The sequence below is a fragment of the Bufo bufo genome, chromosome 9, assembly GCF_905171765.1.
Source record: "Bufo bufo chromosome 9, aBufBuf1.1, whole genome shotgun sequence".
NCBI classification, from domain to species: domain Eukaryota; kingdom Metazoa; phylum Chordata; class Amphibia; order Anura; family Bufonidae; genus Bufo; species Bufo bufo.
The window spans coordinates 87,315,987-87,339,253 of record NC_053397.1 but is presented as its reverse complement, the minus strand read 5'-3'; positions in this window follow the sequence as shown (position 1 = coordinate 87,339,253).

The window sequence follows — 23,267 nt, the reverse complement described above, 5'->3', positions numbered from 1 at the left end:
GATTCAGAATTAAAAGGATTAAGGGGCCATTTAGATCATATTAATAATATACATATTTATGGTCCTCTACCTCCGCTCTCCTATCTTTTTCTCCCCCCCCTTTTTTTTCTATGTTTCCTTGAGGAGTTTTTGAGGGGTCTAGATCAAATTCATGTCTGCCTTTTGCAAATAGACACATGTTTTGTGTCCGTGTTTTAATGCACACATGATTATGGATCGCTCCCCCCCCTCTTACTCAACTCCTAACCAGGCAGAAAGGGTTAATAAATATACCCAAAACAATATAGGCTAAAAGGGTCTTTGAATATACTTTAGCCTGACAATAACTTCTAACGGGGGTGAATGAGGCATAAATCAGAGAATTGTGATGCCACCAAAAATACTTAAACTATCTAAGAATACTGTATAAACATATGACCTAGATCTCTCAGCAGCTTGCAAGCTGCAACACAGTATAGATCGCGACTTACTTTACCAGCAATGTGTCATCGCTGAGTTAAACAGGAAGCGAGCGGAGAGGTTCCCAGCTGGAGATGCGTCTCCAGATCCCCATGGTAACTAATTCCACCCCCTAGCGCATTACATCCAGAAGGCGGGGAGAGTGATGGGCGGGCTGAGACAACAGTGCTCTGCAATGCTGAACCTCCCTCGCTCGGATGGTGCTTGTAGGTAGTAGGGAGGAGAGGGAATACTAGACCAGGCCCAAGGTTCCAGCGGCTGGGGGTCACTCTTTTTAGGGGGAGTGCTCCGACTACAGCCTGTCAGTTTATCCCCGCTCTAGACCAGATGGTGAGGGACAGAAAAACCTGACAAATTGAAGCTGAGATCAGAGAGCACTCCAAGCAAGTTTTACCCTACCAAGCTACCCCCACCGCAACCTAACTACCAGATAAATAGGGTCACTTGTCAAGGAGCCCCCCTCCCCTGACAAAGGAAATGCGTACAGCAGTGCGTTTTTTATTATTTGTCTCACTTATTTTAGCAAAAGAAAAATTAAAGGTACGTATTATTTTTCATTAAGGCTCACCCAGTTTAGTATAGTTACAAATTGTTGAGACCACTAGGTAATTAGAGAAGGGGACAGATACGACCACCTATCTCACATTGTGTTCTATAGGTTTTCCATATACCTGCGTCCACAAAATTACTTCTTGAGGGTGATATACCAGCTTCAACTAACACCTGATTGAGGCCTGCCATATATCAGCTTTAACAAAATAGTGATAGAGGTTTTCCATATACCTGCGTCCACAAAATTACTGCTTGAGGATGATATACCAGCTTCAACTAACAACTGATTGAGGCCTTCCATATTCCATATATCAGCTTCCAAAAATACTGCTCTTCTCTAGGGACTTTGGCACAGGGTCATCTTGAAAATGACAGGCAGAAGAAGAGGTAGGCCGTTCCGCAGGGGTGGTAGGGGTCGTGCAGGTGCACCAGGCGGGATCCTAAGTGGGAAGTTGGAGAAGGTGCATGCAATTATGTCAAAGGACGCACCAGATTTGGTTGATTGGCTCACCCAGCCTTCAGCTTCTGTACCCTCCTCATCCTCTGTATCTGCACCCTCCTCACTCTCTGCTGTGTGCACCCCTAAAGACACCACCACCACCAACATCATAGCCCCTCCACTCAAGTCAGAGGAATTATTTTCCCATCCATTCCCAGACCTTACTGATGCGCAGCCATTCTTGGCAAAGGATGAGGAAGAGGAGGTAGCAACGGCCGCCACCTAGCAGTCTGAAGACAGTACCCAGATCAGCCCAAGGAGGGTGGTCCCGTTGTTGCTGCCTACTCCGAGATCTCTAATGTCAGTGGTGGTGAAGGTGACAATGATGACGTGTCGATGGACGTCACGTAGGTGCCCACAAGAGAGGAAGAGGAGGGGAGTTTAGAGGGAGGGATGGAGCAGCAGATAGGGAGGAGAAGGAGGAGAAGCAGGCAGAACTTCAGTGCACAGGAGGCAAAAAGCAAACTGCAAATGTATCTGTAGCGAGCCATCCACCATGCACAGGTCAGATATTGCGCTCCTAGGACGCTGGATAATGGCTCCGCAGAGTGGACATTTTTTAACGTGTCAGCTGCTGACAATAGTGTTGCCATCTACAGCCTGTGCTGTCAACGCATAGGTTGCTGTAAGCCCAACACTCACATAGGGACGACTGCCTTAAGAAGGCACCTGGCCTCCCATCACCGAGCCCAGTGGGAGCAATGCCGTCAGAATCCCCGCGCTCCACATCCTGCCTCTTCTTCACCCCTCTCCTCCTATTTGTCCTCCACTCCACCTTCCACTGTGCCATAGTTGCATTCATCTGGCACAAGGCAGGCTTCTGTGGCCCAAATGTTTGAGCAGAAAAAAAATGATGACGCCGTATAATCTTCTTGCCCAATGGCTGACTGCTGGCTTGTCGGAACTGCTAGGCCGCCAACTACTGCCATATAAATTGGTGGACTCTGAGGCCTTTAGAAAATTTGTGGCCATGGCACACCGCAATGGAAGGTCCCTGGAAGGAAATATTTCTCCCAGAAGGGCATCCCTAAACTATATAGCCATGTTCTGCGGCAAGTTAATATATCTCTGGCACACAGTTTTGGTGCCAAGATACATCTGACCACAGTCACGTGGCCTAGCAAACACGGGCAGGGAAGGTACATAACCTTTACTGCCCACTGGGTGAACCTTCTGACGGCCATCAAGCATGTAACCAACCAGTGGCACCTGTGTGAATTTGGTGTTACCACCGCGGATTGCATGCAGGCCGACCTCCTCTTCTTCTCCTACTACTCCATCCTCTGTCTCCTCCTCAGCTGACTCCTCCTTTTCCACTGCTACCGCCTGTTCCGCTGCACCCCCCAAGCTCCCCAGAACCTATTCGACGTGCCAGGTGAGACGTTGCCATGTTGTGCTGCGGCTGTTGAGCCTGGAAGCCAAGAGCCACACCGGTCCTGCACTCCTTTCAGCTCTCCGGTCACAGGCCGATCAGTGGCAAACCCCACTCAATTTGACAGTTGGTATAGTGGTCAGCGACAACAGTGCAAATCTGCTGAGCGTGCTGAAACAGGTGCAAAATGACAGGCGTGCCGTGCATGGCACACGTCCTGAACTTAGTCGTGCAGCGATTCGTTGCCAAATACCCCGGGGTCCAGGACATCTTGCAGCAGGCCAGGAAAATCTCTGGCCATTTTAGAAGATCTTACACGGCCATGGCTCGCCTTGCTGACGTTCAGAAGCAACACCACCTGCCCGTCAGACGTCTGATTTGTGACTGCCTGACACGCTGGAACTCCAACTTGAATATGCTTGATAGGCTTCTAAAGCAGGAACGTGTCGTTGACGACTACCTGTACGAACTCTGTGGCAGGGCAGGTTCTGGGGAGCTTGGTTTCTTTTCACCACGCCAGTGGCTGCTCATGCACAACGCTTGCAGACTTCTGTGGCCTTTTGATTAGATCACCAAACTGGTCAGTCGCAGCCAGGGCACCATAAGTGGCATCGTACCTTACGCCTTCTTTCTAGAGCGTGCATTGCATCGTGTCATTGATCAAGCCATCGAGGAGCAGGAGCTGGAAGATGAGGAAGTCGGAATGCTGAATGAATTCCCAGGGTGGCTACTCCATCTAAAACAAGTCAGCAGGAGTCTGAAGAGGAGTCAGAGGAGGATGGCACCTGGGGGAGGAGGAGGAGCAAGAAGAGCAGGCTTTAAACTTTTCGGTGTTCCATGGTGTTGTCCGTGGCTGGGGGGAGGAGACCGAGGACAACATTCTCCTGGGCGATGAGCAGGAGCCAGGGCGCTCCACCACTTCCAATTTAGTGAAAATGGGGGCCTTCATGCTCCAGTGTTTGAAGAGGGACCCCCGTATAAAAAGCATAAAGGTCAAGAACCTGTACTGGGTGGTAACGTACTTAGACCCCCAGCACAAACACAAAATGGCGGACATGTTACCAGCATCACAGAGGGCTGTCAGAATGCAGCATTTCCAGGCCTTGCTGCGAGAGATGCTACATTCTGCTGTTGCGTGCAATGGCAGAGGAATTTCCACCCACAGCTAAACACGTGCAGGTACCAATCCTACCGTGCCTGCAAAAAAAGGGCGATTTGAAGATGTGTTGGTCACTTCGGATATGAGATCATTCTTGCAGCCAACCCATCGACAGCCGTTCTCTGGATCCAGCCTCAGGGAACGCCTAGACCAACAGGTGTCTGACTACATCGGGTTAACGGCCGATGTGGACGCTCTGAGGAGCGAGGAACCCCTTGACTACTGGGTGAGCAGGCTTGACCTGTTGCCAGAGCTGGCACAATTTGCCATGGAATTCTTGGCTTGCCCCTCGTCCAGTGTCCTGTCCGAAAGACACTGTGGGTATAAATACATGGAGGCAAAAATAATAATAAATTACTAATAGGAGTTTATTATAAGCCACCTAATATACCAGAGTCCACAGAAAATCTACTACTAAACGAGATAGACAAGGCAGCAAATCATAATGAGGTGGTTATTATGGGGGACTTCAACTACCCAGATATAGACTGGGAAACTGAAAGCTGTACATCGCATAAAGGAAACAAAAGACAATTACCTTTCCCAACTGGTTCAGGACCCGACTAGAGGGATGGCCATACTGGACTTAGTATTAACCAATAGACCTGACAGAACAACAGATGTGCAGGTTGGGGGATACCTGGGAAATTGTGACCATAAAGTAATAACCTTCCAATTATCCTTCAAACAAGCGTTTATACAGGGAGGAAAAAAAATACCAAACTTCAAAAAAGCTAAATTTTGCCAACTAACAGAGGCCAGAGGTCTAACTAACTGGGACAAAGTCCTCAAAAATAAAAATACAGCCACAAAATGGGATATTTTTAAAAGCTTTCGAAAATCTAATTGCGAGAGGTACATACCGTATGGGAATAAAAGGTTAAGGAACAAGAAGAAACCAATGTGGATAAATAGAACTGTAATGAAGGCAATAAATGACAAAAAGAAAGCATTTAAATCACTAAAACAGGAGGGTAGCGAGGAAGTACTGAAAAACTATAGGGAAAAAAATAGAATATGTAAAAAACAAATAAAAGCCGCCAAACTAGAGATCGAGAGATTAGTTGCAAAAGAGAGCAAAACTAACCCTTAAATGTTCTTCAATTATATAAATGGTAAAAAGTATAAATCTGAAGGTGTTGGCCCTCTACAGAGCAATGAGGGGGGAGTTGCAGAGAGCGACGAGGAGAAAGCAAAGCTATTAAATATTTTTTTCTGTCAGATGAAATGCAGAATGTAAAAGTAAATTCCCCAATTAAAGTGCCCTGTCTGACCCAGGAAGAAGTACAACAGCGACTGATTAAAATAGACAAATCGCCAGGGCCAGATGGCATACACCCCTGTATCCTCAGAGAATTAAGTAATGTCATAGCCAGACCCTTATTTCTGATATTTACAGACTCTATACTGACAGGGAGTGTTCCACAGGATTGGCGCATAGCAAATGTGGTGCCAATATTCAAAAAGGGTGCAAAAACAGACCCCGGAAACTATAGGCCGGTAAGTTTAACATCTGTTGTGGGTAAACTGTTTGAAGGTTTTCTAAGAGATGCTATCTTGGAGGATCTCAATGAAAACAAGCAAATAACCTCATATCAGCATGGCTTCATGAGGGATCGGTCATGTCAAACTAATTTAATCAGTTTCTATGAGGAGGTAAGTTCTAGACTTGACATCGGCAAATCAATGGATGTCGTATATCTGGACTTCTCCAAAGCATTTGACACTGTACCACATAATAGGTTAGTATATAAAATGAGAATGCTCGGACTAGTAGGAAACGTCTGTATGTGGGTAAGTTACTGGCTCAATGATAGAAAACAGAGGGTGGTTATTAATGGTACACACTCAGATTGGGTCACTATTGGAGTACCTCAGGGGTCAGTATTGGCCCTATTCTCTTCAATATACAGGGAGTGCAGAATTATTAGGCAAGTTGTATTTTTGAGGATTAATTTTATTATTGAACAACAACCATGTTCTCAATGAACCCAAAAAACTCATTAATATCAAAGCTGAATATTTTTGGAAGTAGTTTTTAGTTTGTTTTTAATTTTAGCTATTTTAGGGGGATATTTGTGTGTGCAGGTGACTATTACTGTGCATAATTATTAGGCAACTTAACAAAAAACAAATATATACCCATTTCAATTATTTATTTTTACCAGTGCAACCAATATAACATCTCAACATTCACAAATATACATTTCTGACATTCAAAAACAAAACAAAAACAAATCAGTGACCAATATAGCCACCTTTCTTTGCAAGGACACTCAAAAGCCTGCCATCCATGGATTCTGTCAGTGTTTTGATCTGTTCACCATCAACATTGCGTGCAGCAGCAACCACAGCCTCCCAGACACTGTTCAGAGAGGTGTACTGTTTTCCCTCCTTGTAAATCTCACATTTGATGATGGACCACAGGTTCTCAATGGTGTTCAGATCAGGTGAACAAGGAGGCCATGTCATTAGATTTTCTTCTTTTATACCCTTTCTTGCCAGCCACGCTGTGGAGTACTTGGACGCGTGTGATGGAGCATTGTCCTGCATGAAAATCATGTTTTTCTTGAAGGATGCAGACTTCTTCCTGTACCACTGCTTGAAGAAGGTGTCTTCCAGAAACTGGCAGTAGGACTGGGAGTTGAGCTTGACTCCATCCTCAACCCGAAAAGGCCCCACAAGCTCATCTTTGATGATACCAGCCCAAACCAGTACTCCACCTCCACCTTGCTGGCGTCTGAGTCGGACTGGAGCTCTCTGCCCTTTACCAATCCAGCCACGGGCCCATCCATCTGGCCCATCAAGACTCACTCTCATTTCATCAGTCCATAAAACCTTAGAAAAATCAGTCTTGAGATATTTCTTGGCCCAGTCTTGACGTTTCAGCTTGTGTGTCTTGTTCAGTGGTGGTCGTCTTTCAGCCTTTCTTACCTTGGCCATGTCTATGAGTATTGCACACCTTGTGCTTTTGGGCACTCCAGTGATGTTGCAGCTCTGAAATATGGCCAAACTGGTGGCAAGTGGCATCTTGGCAGCTGCACGCTTGACTTTTCTCAGTTCATGGGCAGTTATTTTGCGCCTTGGTTTTTCCACACGCTTCTTGCGACCCTGTTGACTATTTTGAATGAAACGCTTGATTGTTCGATGATCACGCTTCAGAAGCTTTGCAATTTTAAGAGTGCTGCATCCCTCTGCAAGATATCTCACTATTTTTGACTTTTCTGAGCCTGTCAAGTGCTTCTTTTGACCCATTTTGCCAAAGGAAAGGAAGTTGCCTAATAATTATGCACACCTAATATAGGGTGTTGATGTCATTAGACCACACCTCTTCTCATTACAGAGATGCACATCACCTAATATGCTTAATTGGTAGTAGGCTTTCGAGCCTATACAGCTTGGAGTAAGACAACATGCATAAAGAGGATGATGTGGTCAAAATACTCATTTGCCTAATAATTCTGCACGCAGTGTATTTATTAATGATCTTGTAGAAGGCTTGCACAGTAAAATATAAATTTTTGCAGATGACACTAAACTGTGTAAAGTAATTAACACGGAAGAGGACAGTATACTGCTACAGATGGATCTTGATAGATTAGAGGCTTGGGCAGATAAGTGGCAGATGAGGTTTAACACTGAAAAATGTAAGGTTACGCACATGGGAAGGAATAATGCAAATCACCCGTACATACTAAATGGTAAAACACTGGGTAACACTGACATTGAAAAGGACCTAGGAGTTTTAATAAATAGCAAACTAAGCAGTAAAAACCAGTGTCAGACAGCTGCTGCCAAGGCCAATAAGATAATGGGTTGCATCAAAAGGGGCATAGATGCACGTGATGAGAACATAGTCCTACCACTTTACAAATCACTAGTCAGACCACACATGGAGTACTGTGTACAGTTCTGGGCTCCTGTGAACAAGGCAGACATAGCAGAGCTGGAGAGGGTTCAGAGGAGGGCAACTAAAGTAATAACTGGAATGGGTGGACTACAGTACCCAGAAAGATTATCAACATTAGGGTTATTCACTTTAGAAAAAAAGACGACTGAGGAGAGATCTAATTACTATGTATATATATATATCAGGGGGCAGTACAGAGATCTCTCCCATCATCTATTTATCCCCAGGACTGTGACGAGGGGGCACCCTCTGCCTCTCTCTGGAGGAAAGAAGGTTTTTACACAAACATAGAAAAGGATTATTTACGGTAAGAGCAGTGAGACTATGGAACTCTCTGCCTGAGGAGGTGGTGATGGTGAGTACAATAAAAGAATTCAAGAGGGGCCTGGATGTATTTCTGGAGTGTAATAATATTCCAGGCTATAGCTACTAGAGAGGGGTTGTTGATCCAGGGAGTTATTCTGATTGCCTTATTGGAGTCGGGAAGGAATTTTTCCCACCTGGAAAATTGGCTTGTGCCTCACATTTTTTTTTTTTCCCTTCCTCTGGATCAACTTGCAGGATAACAGGCCGAACTGGATGGACAAATGTCTTTCTTCGGCCTTACATACTATGTGTAGTGTAAGGGGTTACACTCTCATGTAGGTCAGCGATGACATATTCTCTTGCAGACCGCAGGGTTAAAGTCCAAATGTTGCTTTATTTATCACACTCCGGCAATACAGGCAACCCCAGTTATAATTCACTGGGTAAGCTAAAGGTCCAGCACCACAAAACATAAACCAAAATAAACACCTGCCCGTCTGGGCTCTGGCTAATACAGTGAAGTTCATAACTCACCTATTGAACACAGTTCACACAGAGAACTTGGCTTCTCTAGCCAGCAGGGCAGCCAGCTTCCCAGACTTTCTCCAGGCCTCACTCTCCTAGACTGACAGCCTGGACTATGCTTTATTTCCCCTTGACGATCCCAGGTGGCTTCAGCTGGGGATCCCTCAGGCTAGGGGAAAACCTGTCCCGGAATGGGGTGGACTGGGGAGGTCCCTCTACCAATCCTACCTTCTCCCAGTCCAATAAAATCCAGCCCATAAACTTAACAAAACTGTCTCAGCAACCTACACATTGCTGAGACCATTTTAACCTTTTGGATTTTATTTACCTCACCCAGTTGAGGAAGCTGGGTGGGATATACACCCCTTCCAGGACTCTACCATACACTTTTCTGTTCACCTTACCACATATGTTACTATGTTATATATACTATGTAAAGGACGTTCAGTGCAGCAGGGGGGACTCGCACTTGCTTAGCTCACACCAGTGTGGACTACCTCACATTTTTAAAAATGAATGAGGCATGGATCTCGGAGGAATTCAACACCTGTGATGACCACGTGTAATTGAATTTCCTCATGCCAGCCCACACATATCCGCCACCACCCAGAACAAAGAATGGTCCTTGCCTTATGTATATACAGCGGCATAAAAGGCCTTTTATGTCAAATGAATGCCTAATTTTTGGGGCCTGTACTGGGCAACAGTTACATATTAATCCTGTGACTGCCTAATGTACCTCCAGCCACAGAATCCAAAGTTCTTTGCTGTCAGGTGAATGCCTATTGCCTAACTTTTGGGTCCTGTACTGGCTGACAGTTACATATTTTTCCTATGACCACCTAATGTACCTCCAGACACAGAATCTAAAGTTCTTTGCTGTCAGGTGAATGCCTATTGCATAATTTTTGGGGCCTGTACTGGCTGACAGTTAAATTTTTATCCTGTGACCGCCTAATGTACCTCCAGCCAAAGAATCCAAAGTTCTTTGCTGTCAGGTGAATGCCTATTGCCTAATTTTTGGGGCCTGTAGTGGCCGACAGTTACATATTTATCCTGTGACCGCCTAATGTACCTCCAGCCAAAGAATCCAAAGTTCTTTGCTGTCAGGTGAATGCCTATTGCCTAATTTTTGGGGCCTGTAGTGGCCGACAGTTACATATTTATCCTGTGACCGCCTAATGTACCTCCAGCCAAAGAATCCAAAGTTCTTTGCTGTCAGGTGAATGCCTATTGCCTAATTTTTGGGGCCTGTAGTGGCCGACAGTTACATTTTTTATCTCTAGCCACATAATCACACCCTTGTCTCATTCTTCTGCCTCTCATTATGGCGGCATATGAACCACATTCACCATAAGGACCTTCTAATGTCACAGGGTCATGTGACTGTGCCCCCCACCCTGTACTCTGCCCCTCAACCCACACTGTGCCCCCTTATACCCTGCATTGTGCCCTCTTACCACACCCTGTGCAGTGCCCCTAGTCATTGCCTGTACTGTGCCCTCTTATACCCTTTTATCCGGTCACGGTATGGCAGTGTTATCTGGTCAATGTATCGCGGTGGTATCCAATAACTGGATGGCCATAACTATATCGCTTTCCCTGCCCACGCCATCCTTTTTTAGACCTAGCATGAGCGTGAAAAATATGCAGATTGCGGTGCTAAGGACCTTTGCGCCACAATCTGTGTCAGAAGTACGCCTAACATCAGATGTATTATTATATGATAAATGACCACCTAATTGTATTATTATTCGGGGGTAGGGCTAATATCTTTATGTTATATAGATTCTAGTGTATTATACTGTGCCCTGTATTTCCCAGTAGAAAATGATCCTTGGGAAACACAGTCCTCATCCTTGACCACCAGGACCAGGTAGCACTCTGTCGGTACATGGTGGCCTCCCCTGATGCTGTACAATGGTAGATAAAAAATTCACTTTAGCATATGCATTTTTTTAATGGACTCTGCAGGATACAAAAATGTGGAGTGCTGTACATTTGTATACATCAAACCGATATCACTGTCCATGTTCTGGGATTATTTCTGTACTTCTAGTAAGTGATTGCTGGCTGCAAATATGACCTGAAGGTTTGTCAGGTTCGCCTGCCATTAAAGTGAATGGGGCCCGCCGCGAACGCGCGGTTCGCAAGCATTTGAGCATGAACGCGCGTTCCCGAATCGTCCTGGCCGATGTTCGTCTATCACTAGTCGTGTGCATGTACCATAATTTTGCTGATCAATATAATTACAGTGATACAAGTTTTATATAGTTTTTTTTGTTTTGTTACTTTTACATCAAGCATTTTTTTTTTTTTAAATCATGTTTGTGTGTCACCATTTTCTAAGAACCATATAAAAAAAAAAATTCTGACAATGGTGGAGATGATGTTTTCATTGGTACCATTTTGGGGTACATTACATTTGTGATGACTTAATATTGTTTTTTGTGACCTGGCATAGATCATGGAAATTTTTTATTTTTTTTTACAATAGAAGATGTCTTGATGAGTTGAAAGGGGCACTTTTTTACACTTTTATAAAACTATTTAAAATTTTCTTTTTGTACTTTGTATTTTTTTCCCAACTTTTGAGGGTCTCCAACTTTTGAGGGTCTGATCACTGTTTCAATACAGTACAATACAAGTGTTTTACTGCATTTACACTGTCAGTTTCACACTGACCTATGAGGCCCAGCTAGGGTTTGCCCCTTTCCCAACAAAAAATACAGAGCAAGTTAAGCCACACCCCAAAGGGTGTGTGGTTTTGGGGTGTGGCTGAACACGGGGTGTGAAGTCGCTGTCATACTGTAGCTCCCCAGGAATATTAAAGCCCCTATTAGCACACCCAGTAATAGTAATGCCCCCTCAGTAATAGTAATTCCCCCATTAGTGCACGCCAGTAAGTGTAATGGCCCTATTAGTGAGCCCCAGAATGAATAATGCCCCCTAATAGTGCCCCCCAGTAAGAATAATGCCCCCAGTAAGAGTAATGCCCCCATTAGTGCCACCCATTAAGAATAATGCCCCTATTAGTGACCCCCAGTTAGAGTAATGTGGCCCTCATCCCACAGCAACCGTCACTCGGGTCGACACACTGACTGTAGAGTGTTGTGTGAGAGTCCGGCAGCTTTCCTGGGCCCGGTAACGGAGATCGGGGGAGAGGGGAGGTGTCGTGATAGGAAAGGAGTGCAGCAGAAGACCCGGGGACGGGAGGAGCGCAGGCCCGCGGCTCGTCTCATTGTTATCCGGCCTGATCTGAGAGTGAGAGCAGCTCAGTCCCGGCGCAGCCACCATGCTGTGGGGCAAGGGTTTGCTGCTCTCCCTCAGCAGTGTCTTCGTGCTCCTGCTCATGACCACCCGCAGCCCCCAGCTCTCCGGCTTCCAATCAATCCTGACCGGCAGCCTCGTCCTCTTTAGGTTTGAGCAGATCCCGGAGTGCCGGCCGCTCACAGCTCGCCGCCGCTCACTTGCCGCCAGCTGTCAGGCCCGTGAGCGAGCAAGTCAGACAGTCTGCACTGCAGTTTGAAATGAATCCTGTGTCCGGGTCTGAGAAAGGCTTGTACCCGGAGACAGGATTACAAACCCGGACTGTCCAGGTCAATCCCATACGGGTGGCAACCCTAGGCCCAACCTGGGGCCTTGGTAAGGCTTCAGGTGCCATGGTAACCATTGGCATCCCGCAATCACATTGCGAGGAGCTGATGGAGTTAGAGAGTTCCCTCCCTCTATATACCCATTAGATACCATGGACAGCACAGACCAGGAGTGGATTAAGTGCATGATAGGCCCAGGGCTGTCTATCCAACTCGAGCCCTCCCTTCATTTTTTTTCTGTATGAAGAGTCTGCGGTGCTTCGTGAGCACCAGAGTCTCTTCCTAAGCCATATGACATCACATTTGTCATTTATGTGGCCTAGGTGCAGCTCAATCCCATCTGAGTGATTGGGTCTAAGCTGCATCACATACCTCTTACATCCACTGACATCTCCTGTCATGTAGACTTTCTCTTTACTCTTCTCCTCTGTCTGACCCTGACCACCATGACAAATTCTTTCAGCCGCATCTCATCTCTGCACAGTTTGTTACACTGATATGTCAGATTTCTCAATTTTTCCATCAACCTCCCCGTCCTGGTGTCCCAACAATGTCACCCTGCTGCCACTCCCAATACTGCATCCGTTGTGCTCCCTAATGTCCCAGATACTATACTGCTGAAAAAATTGTGACCCCAGTAGACATAATTGAGGTCACTTATCAAACTGGTGTAAAGTAGAATTGGCTTAGTTGCCCATAGCAGCCAATCAGATTACACCTTTCATTTTCCAAAGGAGCTGTCAAAAATTAAAGGTGGAATCTGATTGGCTGCTTTGGGCAACTAAGCCAGTTCTACTTTACTTTACAGTTTGACAAATTGTCCCAAAGGTCCCTATAGTGTCTACAGCAATTCTAATGTCTCCTAGAGTGCCCCAGTAATAATAAAACCCTATATTGTGCTCCAGGTAATAATGCCTGTATAGTGTCCCCAAAAATAATAGTCCCTAATATGTCCCTGTAAAAGAAATGCCCCTATAGTTCCTCCCCAATAGCAATGTCCCCCACGCTGCCCCCATATAGTTATTTCCCCCATACTGCTCCCATAAAGTAATTTCCCCCAAACTGCTCCCATATAGTAATTTCCCCCACACTGCCCTCATAAAGTAATTTCCGCCACACTGCCACACATAGTAATTTCCCCCACACTGCCCCCACATAATTTCCCCCACACTGCCCCCACATAGTAATTTCCCCACACTGTCCCCATATAGTAATTTCCCCAACACTGCTCCATATAGTAATTCTCCAGACACTGCCCCCATATAGTAATTTCCCCCACACTGCCCTCATATAGTAATTTCCCCCACATTGCCCGATATAGTAATTTCCCCCACACTGCCCCATATAGTAATTTCCCCCACACTGCCCCATATAGTAATTCCCCCCACACTGCCCCATATAGTAATTTCCCCCACACTGAACCCATATAGTAATTCCCCCACACCGCAGCATATAGTAATTCCCCCCACACTGTCCCATACAGTAATTTCCCCCACACTGCCCCATATAGTAATTTCCCCCACACTGCGCCATATAGTAATTTCCCCCACACTGCCCAATTTAGTAATTTCCCCCACACTGTCCCATACAGTAATTTCCCCCACACTGTCCCATACAGTAATTTCCCCCACACTGTCCCATACAGTAATTTCCCCCACACTGTCCCATACAGTAATTTCCCCCACACTGTCCCATACAGTAATTTCCCCCACACTGCCCCATATAGTAATTTCTCCCACACTGCTCCCCATGTAGCAGTTTGCCCCCACACTGCCCCATTAAGTAATTTTCCCCCCATACTGCCCCCATTAAGTAATTTGCCCCCACACTGCCCATTAAGTAATTTGCACCCACACTTCCCCCATTAAGTAATTTGCCCCTACACTGGCCCCATTAAGTAATTTGCCCCCACAATGCCCCATTAAGTAATTTGCCCCCACACTGCCCCCTATTAAGTAATTTGCCCCCACACTGCCCTCCATTAAGTAATTTGCCCCCACACTGCCCCATTAAGTAATTTGTCCCCATGTAATCATTTACCCCCACTGTCCCTGCAGTAATATGTCCTCCTCTGCTCCTCCGCACGCCTGCCCCGGGTTTTTACTACCACATGGGCCTAAGGCCTACTAGGCCTGAATCCTATGGCGATGATAGGCGGTGGGGCAGGTAACTATGTGCTCCCGTGCCCTGCCACAGTATGTGGGCGTTTGGGTCGACGTTGGGCCCCCCAGCTATGCTGGGCCCGGGGCTTCCGACCAAAACGCCCCTATTATAATTCGCCGTTGGCATTGACTGTGACATCTAAGAGGTTAATTCACTGGCATTGGAGCTTTCAGCAATGCTGGTGAATAAAGCAAGGGCCTGGCTTTCAGTGGCAGCCAGGTACCAGTACTGATCAAGCAAGCACAGCTCTTGTGCCCACTCGATCAGTGTGCCATGTCAGCATTTCAGGAAGGGGCTAAGCCACTCTGACCCTACAAATTATTCACCAGCTGAACAACAGCTGCAAATCAAAATATTTACTGGGTCCTCCAAACACCACATGACATTATAGCCCTGCTCTCTTTTTAGGCGGCTTTTGTGCCCCATATTGGCCAAGGGCCTGGGTGATTACTTCCACTGTCTTGTGGGAAATTTTGTAGGACTAGAAAAAATATAAGCTACAAATTGGGGAAACTAAGAAACGTTTTATTATATTTCATACAGAAATAATCCCCTATAATATTGCTGGGTGTCCAACTGCTGGGACCCCATCGGTCACAAAAACAGGGTCTAGGCCATACCCTCAAACGCGTGGAGTAGCAAGTGAAGCATGCACACAGATGTCCCATTCATTCTCTACGGGACTGCCAGTGATAGCCGAGTACAGGGCTCAGATATTTCTTGCAGTCCCATACAGATGAATGGAGTTGTAGTTTGCTCGCCTTGACTTGCTGTTCTATTCATTTCAGTGTACAGGGCCACCATTGTCATGAATGGTGGGAGTCCCAGCAGTCAGACCCCAGCTGAACTAATAGTTATCTACCCAGAATATATCTTTAATTTAGACTATACTGACAAATGACAATTGCTATGATTTTTATGTGCTTTTCTTTATGAAACTATAGTAATAAAAGAGGTAATAAAAAACACATGAAAATGCATTTCATTAACTCCTAATGGAAGCAGTACTATTTAGAGAGAATGCAGAAAAGCCATTGCTCTTTCATTGTAAAATTCAGGGGGGCTGAAACTGTCAGACGGCCATGAAAAGTGAGTAATGAACCATATTTCAGAACTTATCATTAGAAAACCCCTTTAGAATAAACACTAAACCTAAAAATGCTTGATATAAAGACAAAATCAGGGTACAGCCACACCAGACGTTTTTTGCAGGCCAGTACACTAGTCCTTGATCAACTGAATTTTTTAAAGCAACTTTGCAATATTTTTTTAAATGGTCAATTGGACATAGTCCAGTACAATAAACGGCAACTGTGACATAGAAAAATGCTATCAGTACCAGGATAAATATTTAAAAATATTTGTCTGTGATTGTGAATTATGTGATGTATACCGGGTTGATACACATTAATAAAAAATTGAGTGCTATAGCTCTAAATACTGCTGCAGCAGCTCACTGAAAATAGTTGACAGCCTTATTGAGTTTCACAGTAAAGCCTGTATTATACAGGCAGATCAGAAAGCAATTGTCGGGAGGGAAGCGTTCCCTCCCATCAATCACTTGCTAGCTAGTGGAGGAGACCCCTGCTATTACATGCAGCGATTTCCTCCGCAGCATGGGAAGGAGCGATGCTATGCCATCGCTCGTTCTCATACTGTCTAGTGCTTTGCCGTCTAATAGTGATCTGCTGCCGGAAACACTGATTTTTAGGCATGCTTAAAAATCTTAATTGCCCAATGAACAAGCATTTGCTCGTTCATCGGGCAATCGGCGGCAGTTTTACACTGCAAGATGATCACTAACGAACGTTCATACAAACGCTCATTTAGCGATTATCAGTCAAAATATTGGACAGTGTAATAAACCTTAACACACTACTTTGACCCATGTCCTGCCCCTAGCTTAAACCTATCTCTCTGACACTGTCTGTCAATTAATTAAATCTAACTAACTACTGTCTTAATAAAATTTCCCTGTAGGTGTATTATGGTAATAATTTATTAAGACCAACGTTTTAGATGCCTGTCTTAATAACCCCTATAGCTGGCAGTGGATCAGCCGAAGTTAGGAAGAGATGCAGGCCTCTACATAACTTTGACATATTCTGCACCAGTCTAAATGCAAGCCAGCTTCCATGCTGGCTTACATTTAGACCATTTTCTACGCCTAAAACAGGCGCCCACCCACTTTTTTAGACCTGGCATCAGAGGGGGAAAGTCGAAGATTGCGGCGCAAATCACCTTTGTGCTGCAATCTGTGCTAGAAGTTCAGCTAATACAGGCATATTTCTGGATACTGAATTACCCTCTATGTGTTTTAAGGTAAGATGTCTTATCTCTCCCTCTATCAGACATCATATCACAGTAATGTATAACCCCAGTAAACAAATGCATTTTTTGGCTGGAATCTCATAGAGCGCCTATGATATGTGTCAGTATAGTCCATCCTGATCTGCTGAGTATGACTGCAAGGCCAGGCTGTGTCATGTGGACCTCATTCTTTATCTACCCTGCTCTGTTATGCTATCTTCTGATCTACAATCTGAGCAATTCATCCAAAATGAATAAAAAAAAATTGGGGGGAGATTCATAATTTATTTGGTTAATTTAGAATTAGTTCACTCATTTCTAATCATAAGCTAAAATTAGGTCAAGGTTGGCATTGAAAAACAACTGAAGCGAAGACAAAGTAAAACAAGCATTTCCATGGGTGGTCGGCAACCTTGGGTTGCAAGCATCATCCAAGTCAACCTTGTAAGGAAGCTCCCCGTTTTCTTATTTAGGTTAGTATCATTATTTTTTAATGTCAAGAAGGCTTTAAGAATGATTTTTGAAGTCTGCAGGTGATTTAATGCTAGCTAGAAATCTACGCCAATCAGAGCTATTACGCAGAAAAGCCTCATTCCCTTTGGAGTTAAAGCTTTCAGGATCCTGGGAAGAAAATTATTTTAAAAGGGTGTTGTAGGATTTAATGGCATTATCTTGTCACAATAAATATTTTATGCACACAGGGAAATGAATCTTTGGCCTCATAAATTAACTGTGTGCAAAATGAATAATTAAAAAACAAACCTGTTTTTGAACTTATGAAAAGTGGAGATTCTTAACTCCTGCTGTGCTGGTCTGACCTGGATACTTTGTTTAGCCTCTAAATGAATGAACTTCACTTTTCCTAACTTTTATGTATGCAGACATTTTCTAACCAACTTCAAATAGTTTTTATGATGTAACTATAGGTACTATGACCAAGATTTAATAATCCTATAGTTGATGTAAATTTAGACTGGCTGTCTAGACCTGTACAATATTTATTACAGAGATTGAGGCTGGATGAATTTGGTGCAGGGATAGACAAATTTGTATAACTCTATGCCGACTAATGGTTGGCTTATTTAAGACAGAATGTTATGCCAGAATTGTGGTGCCATTTTGGCACAACATAGTGCATCTTAGGTCACGCTGCCTTTCCCCATTAAACACCTCATCTTGCCACTAAACCCCACCTACTTGTCAAAGAAGTGGGAATAAAAAGTGTAAAAACCCTAGTGGCTTCCAAATTATGCCAATTTGTGAAAATGTTTAGACATATTCTAGTTGCAGACATATAGGTAACACTGGGCCTATGTCTATAAAAAACGGTTTTGCCCCTTTGTTTAAAGACTGTTCTAAGTCTAAGCTTAAAGGGTCATTTCAGATATTCTCAGGATAGGTCATCAATATCAGATCCATGGGAGTCTGACTCTCTGCCCCATCGATCAGCTGCTTATGGGGGCTGTGGCGCTAGTGCACACTGTCTATGTTCACCAGTAAACTGTCTATGTGTATGAGCAGCGTCTGGCTGCCTACTTACCGTTCTAGAAGCCTGGTTGATCCAATTTCAAATGGGTGAGATACTCCATGTCTGTTTGTGTCCTTTATCAGGGTAGTATTTCCCCAAAACCAACCAAGAGCCACAAAAGACTGAAATATGTTCACCCCATTCTCCAAGTTGTGCAATGTTTAAGCCTTGTAAACAGAGGGAGTACTTTTATGCATTAATGCCCTTTATGACTTTACTTTTGCAATGTTAAAGTGGTGTACCCAGAAAGACAAATTTTATATACATAATGCCCTCTGGGTTGATGCAGCCTCCAAGATATGTGCCCAGGGAATTACTTTTGCCTATAAGTCCCTTTGATTGTTGTAGTGCAACTTGGGTTCAAGAGCATATGCTACACCCCAACCTGGACTGCACATAGAATGTTACTGCAGTAGGACCAAGTTTTCCACTACCCTTTGTTTTTGAACTTTAGTAAACTTTAAAATAGACTACCATTGACTATGCCCTAATGAGATCGTCACCCCCATGTTATCTAGGAAATTGCATCTTTGGCCCTTGTCATCTTTGCTTAATAGTATAACCACCCTGTGTTTTGAGGATATGCTACACTTCTTTTGCAGGTTAAGGAAGAAGAGAAAATTATCTCTGTGGCAAGAGGCCCTGAGGATGGCTTTCTTTAGAGAAGGGGGGTATGCAGTGTTCCCCTGTCAAGAGGGTAAAAATGTGTGAGAATTACATATAGTATAGTGGGAATTGTTATCCCACTACTGGAAGAAGACAGAGAAGAAATATCTAGGCTTGTCTACCAGCTTCTAGAACCGTGAGAACTTTGGAAATTGCAACCTGTGTAATATCTCCAAGGCCATGCATCATCTGAACTATAAAAACTACTATAAGTTCATGTATTAGAATTTTTCTGCCACCTTCAAAAATACTACTGTTTATTACCAATCTAGCCTCATCCTTACATGTACCAAAACCGTCATTTCTACAGTACCACCTTTTCTCTCACTGCCAGTCCTGTATAACTTCCTTGCACCCCACAACTCACCAACACCAAGGGCAACCCGAACCACCACCAGTCAGGAAACCATCACCAGGGCATGCCCCGATGGGCAGAAAGAGTGCACCCCTCCATTCCCTGTGCACTGGCCCCAGAGTGCCAGTGAGAACCAGAACAACAATGAGTACTCCAACCACCATAATTGCTGCAGCCACCACTCCTATCCTCTCCTTCTCCCCATTGGGCCACTGCAGTACCATTACCTATCTGCCAGTAAGGGCACATAGCATGTGTGCTTTTGACACTACTGGGAGAGAATTAGAGTGTGGCCAAATATATCCAGATTCTTCCAGCCATAGATCAGTAGTGCAGGAGGCTCTCTGAGGTCCAGAAAATGAATTTCTGTCAAGCCATATAGTGTTGAGGGATAATAGATGGAGATAGATGATTTTGTCTAACATGAAAGCTGAAATAAAACCTATATCAGAAATGGTAATATACCCAGATGCATAGATAGTTTTCCCTTTCACCCAGGGCAAATTTTGAGCTTGATGCAATCCCCAATTCAAAACTTGCAGTTGTCAAGCCAGCCGGAAGCAAGGTGTAATAGGGCAGCTCTGACAGCACAGTACGCTGCAATATAGCAGTATACTGCATAAGTGATCTCATGTTCAGATCCCTCAGTGAAAAAATTTATAAAAATACTTAATAAAATGAAAAAAAAAATATATATACAGTATATTGAGGCCCTAATATATCAAAGTCTTGATGTGGCCTGCACTGCCGAAGGAGCCGTGTCATTTAGGACAAGAGTTGGCGAGGATGGAATAAAATGCTAGAAGAGTCGCAATGGTAATGAAAAATCTCAAATCAGGTGGATTTGCAACATTTCTATGCCAAAAATAGTTATAGTGGGAAAATGAATTTCCCTCTGAGATTTATGAAACTGTGTAAAAGAACTACACTTAGCAAACAATTACAGTTCAGGTTTAATTTCTTATCATAACCTTAAAAAATGAAAGCTGTGCTGATTGGGTGCTATAGTTTTAGGTACATAGTTACATTGATCAAAGACACAGGTCCAACAAGTTCAACCTTTCTCAGATCAATGATACAACATTAAATATTAGATTAATTTGCCAAGCACTGGTACCCTAGAACCTACGCGGCCTCGCCTAACTCCAAGTCTGCGGGAGTCGCAATTCTGATCTCCAGATCCTGCCCGCTTTAAGTCGACAAGGTAGACGCTAACCCTTTAGGTCGATACCTCATCTTACAAGGTACTCTATATGGTGTCCGAATACAGCTCTGCACAGTCTATGCTCTTAACTCTGGCCAGCTAACTTTCCTCTCCTCTCTTTTCTCCTCTCTTTCTTCTGCTCAAGGAGCAGTTCGGCTAATAGGGGGGATATCAATGACCCTTTCTCAGAACATTACGATAGACTCACCACACCCCTGGCGCCTCCATACAGTCAGTGTAAATGCCTTTCTAGGGGCTTTTGTCAACTTATTTGTACGCATTCTTTTTATGACCTTTGTAGAGTGGATAATCCTTCCTCCCGTCAATATACGTTCTACTCCCACCCGCACACTAGGATTGATTATTTTTTCGGTAACGTTATGGCCCTCAGGTCCCTAACTGACGCAACTATTGGCCCAATCACATGGCCAGATCACTTTCCAATATTTCTAGGATTATCCCTCCCTTGTGCCCCCCTGAGACACACCTATTGGAGATTGGATGACACTCTTTTAACTAACCCATTGACCTGTAAGAAATTGCAATCCTCTTTGTCTCAATACTTTGTGGAAAATGCCCCCACTGCGCCTTTTCCATGTATATTGTGGGAAGCACATAAAGCATTGTTTTGTCGGGTATCTCTCTAGCATCCAGGCTAAAAAAAGATAGGCTCAGTCCGGAGAGTGTCTCCTCTCTCTTTGCAAGGCGGAACGATCTCTTGCCTCCCGCCCCAGACACGGGTATTGAGACAAATAATCGACCTGCGTGCACGCCTCAGGTTTTTAACTCTTTCCACAGCTGAGCATTTAATACGCTACACTAGATAAGGTTTTTTTTTACCTATGGGAACAAACCACACACTCTATTGGCTCGTCAGCTAAAAGAACATTCAGCGGCTTCTAAGAAATAACACTTTTTGCGCTAGATAGTACATTTGCAGCCTTTGCTGCATTTGTGACAATCCAATACAACCAGTCAATACTGCTGTTACATTGCTGTTTGACAAATTCACATTTTTTTTGACACTGAAATATTTGTATTAAATTCAATTGTCACACTATTGTGTGACCTCAAGAAATTTTTTCTCTTTTTGACACCGACACAGCCTTACTGTCAGTGAACTTAATTGTTGACTATTGGGGGTAACATGGTGTCGCCTGACATAAACCATCTGTTAGTTTGGTGGGTGAACGCAAAGAATGAGGAGAGTGTCAAATAAGGGACGTGGCCCTGGTCGTGGTGCTGCTGGTGTTGGTGGAGCTCCTGTTGCAGGTAGAGGACTTGGTCGATCTGTGCAAGCTACACGCCCAAGCAAAACACCTTCCTCAGGTGTGAGTAGGTGACAGAATCTTCAGCATTATTTGGTAGGCCCGAATGCGGTTCTACGAATGGTAAAGCCAGAACAAGTACAGGCGATAGTAGATTGGGTGGCTGACAGTGCCTCCAGTTCCTTCACATTTTCTCCCACCCAGTCCCCTGCTGAAAGATCAGAGTTGGCACCTACAGCCCATGGCCATCTGTCTTTCAACTCACCCCCTTGCAAATCAGGCAAGCAGTCTGAGCCCCAAGTCATGCAGCAGTTTCTTATGCTTTTTGATGACTCTGCTGGCAGGGTTTCCGTGGGCCATCCACATAGACCTGCCCCAGAAGTGTAAGAGATTGAGTGCACTGATGCCCAACCACTTATGTTTCAGGATGGGAAGACCACCACAGCACGTCTCTGATGATGACGAAACACAGGTGCCAACTGCTGCGGCTTTCTGCAGTCAAGGAGGGCAGGGGTAAAGAGTGGGTGGAAGATCATGTGGAGGATGATGAGGTACTAGACCCCACATAGAATCAATGTCATGCGAGTGACGTGTGCAGAGGCACCAGCACTTTCAGATTGTGATGGACGAAAATCTGATGGGACGGTTCACGAACGCGATCGCTCAAACTTGCTCAAATGTTCGCGAGCCGCAGGTTCGTGGCGGGTACCATTCATTTTAATGGCAGGCGAACATGAAAAACCTCCAGGTCATATTTGCAGCCACAAAATACTTAGTAGATGCGCACACATAGTCCCACAACATGGACACTGACTTTTCCAGAAGTATTAAGCAAATTTTTTATCGGCCAAATTTCGGCAAAGTATAGTGTGTGTGTGCGATATATAGTGTACTTTGTAAAGCCATCTTTTGCGTCAATCACAGCTTCAAGTCGCTTTGGATAAGTCTCTATGAGCAGTTGCACATCTTACCACTGGGGTTTTTGCCCATTCCTCCTTGCAATACTGTTTCTGCTCCTTCCAATTTGATGGTTTGCGCTTGTGAACAGCAATCTTTAAGTCTGATCACAGATTTTCTATTGGATTGAGATCTGGGCTTTGACTAGGCCATTCCAACACATTTATATGTTTACACTTAAACCACTCAAGTGTTGCATTAGCCGTGTGTTTGGGGTCATTGTCCGGCTGGAAGGAGAACCTTCTGTCCTAGCCTCAGATCACGCACAGAGTGGGACAGGTTTTGCTCAAGAATATCCAAGTCCATGTTTCCCTCAACTCTGACCAGTTTCCCAGTCCCGGCGGCTAAAAAACATCCCCACAGCATGATGCGGCCAACACCATGTTTCACTGTGGGGATGGTGTTCTTTGGGTGATGTGATGTGTTAGCTTTGTGCCA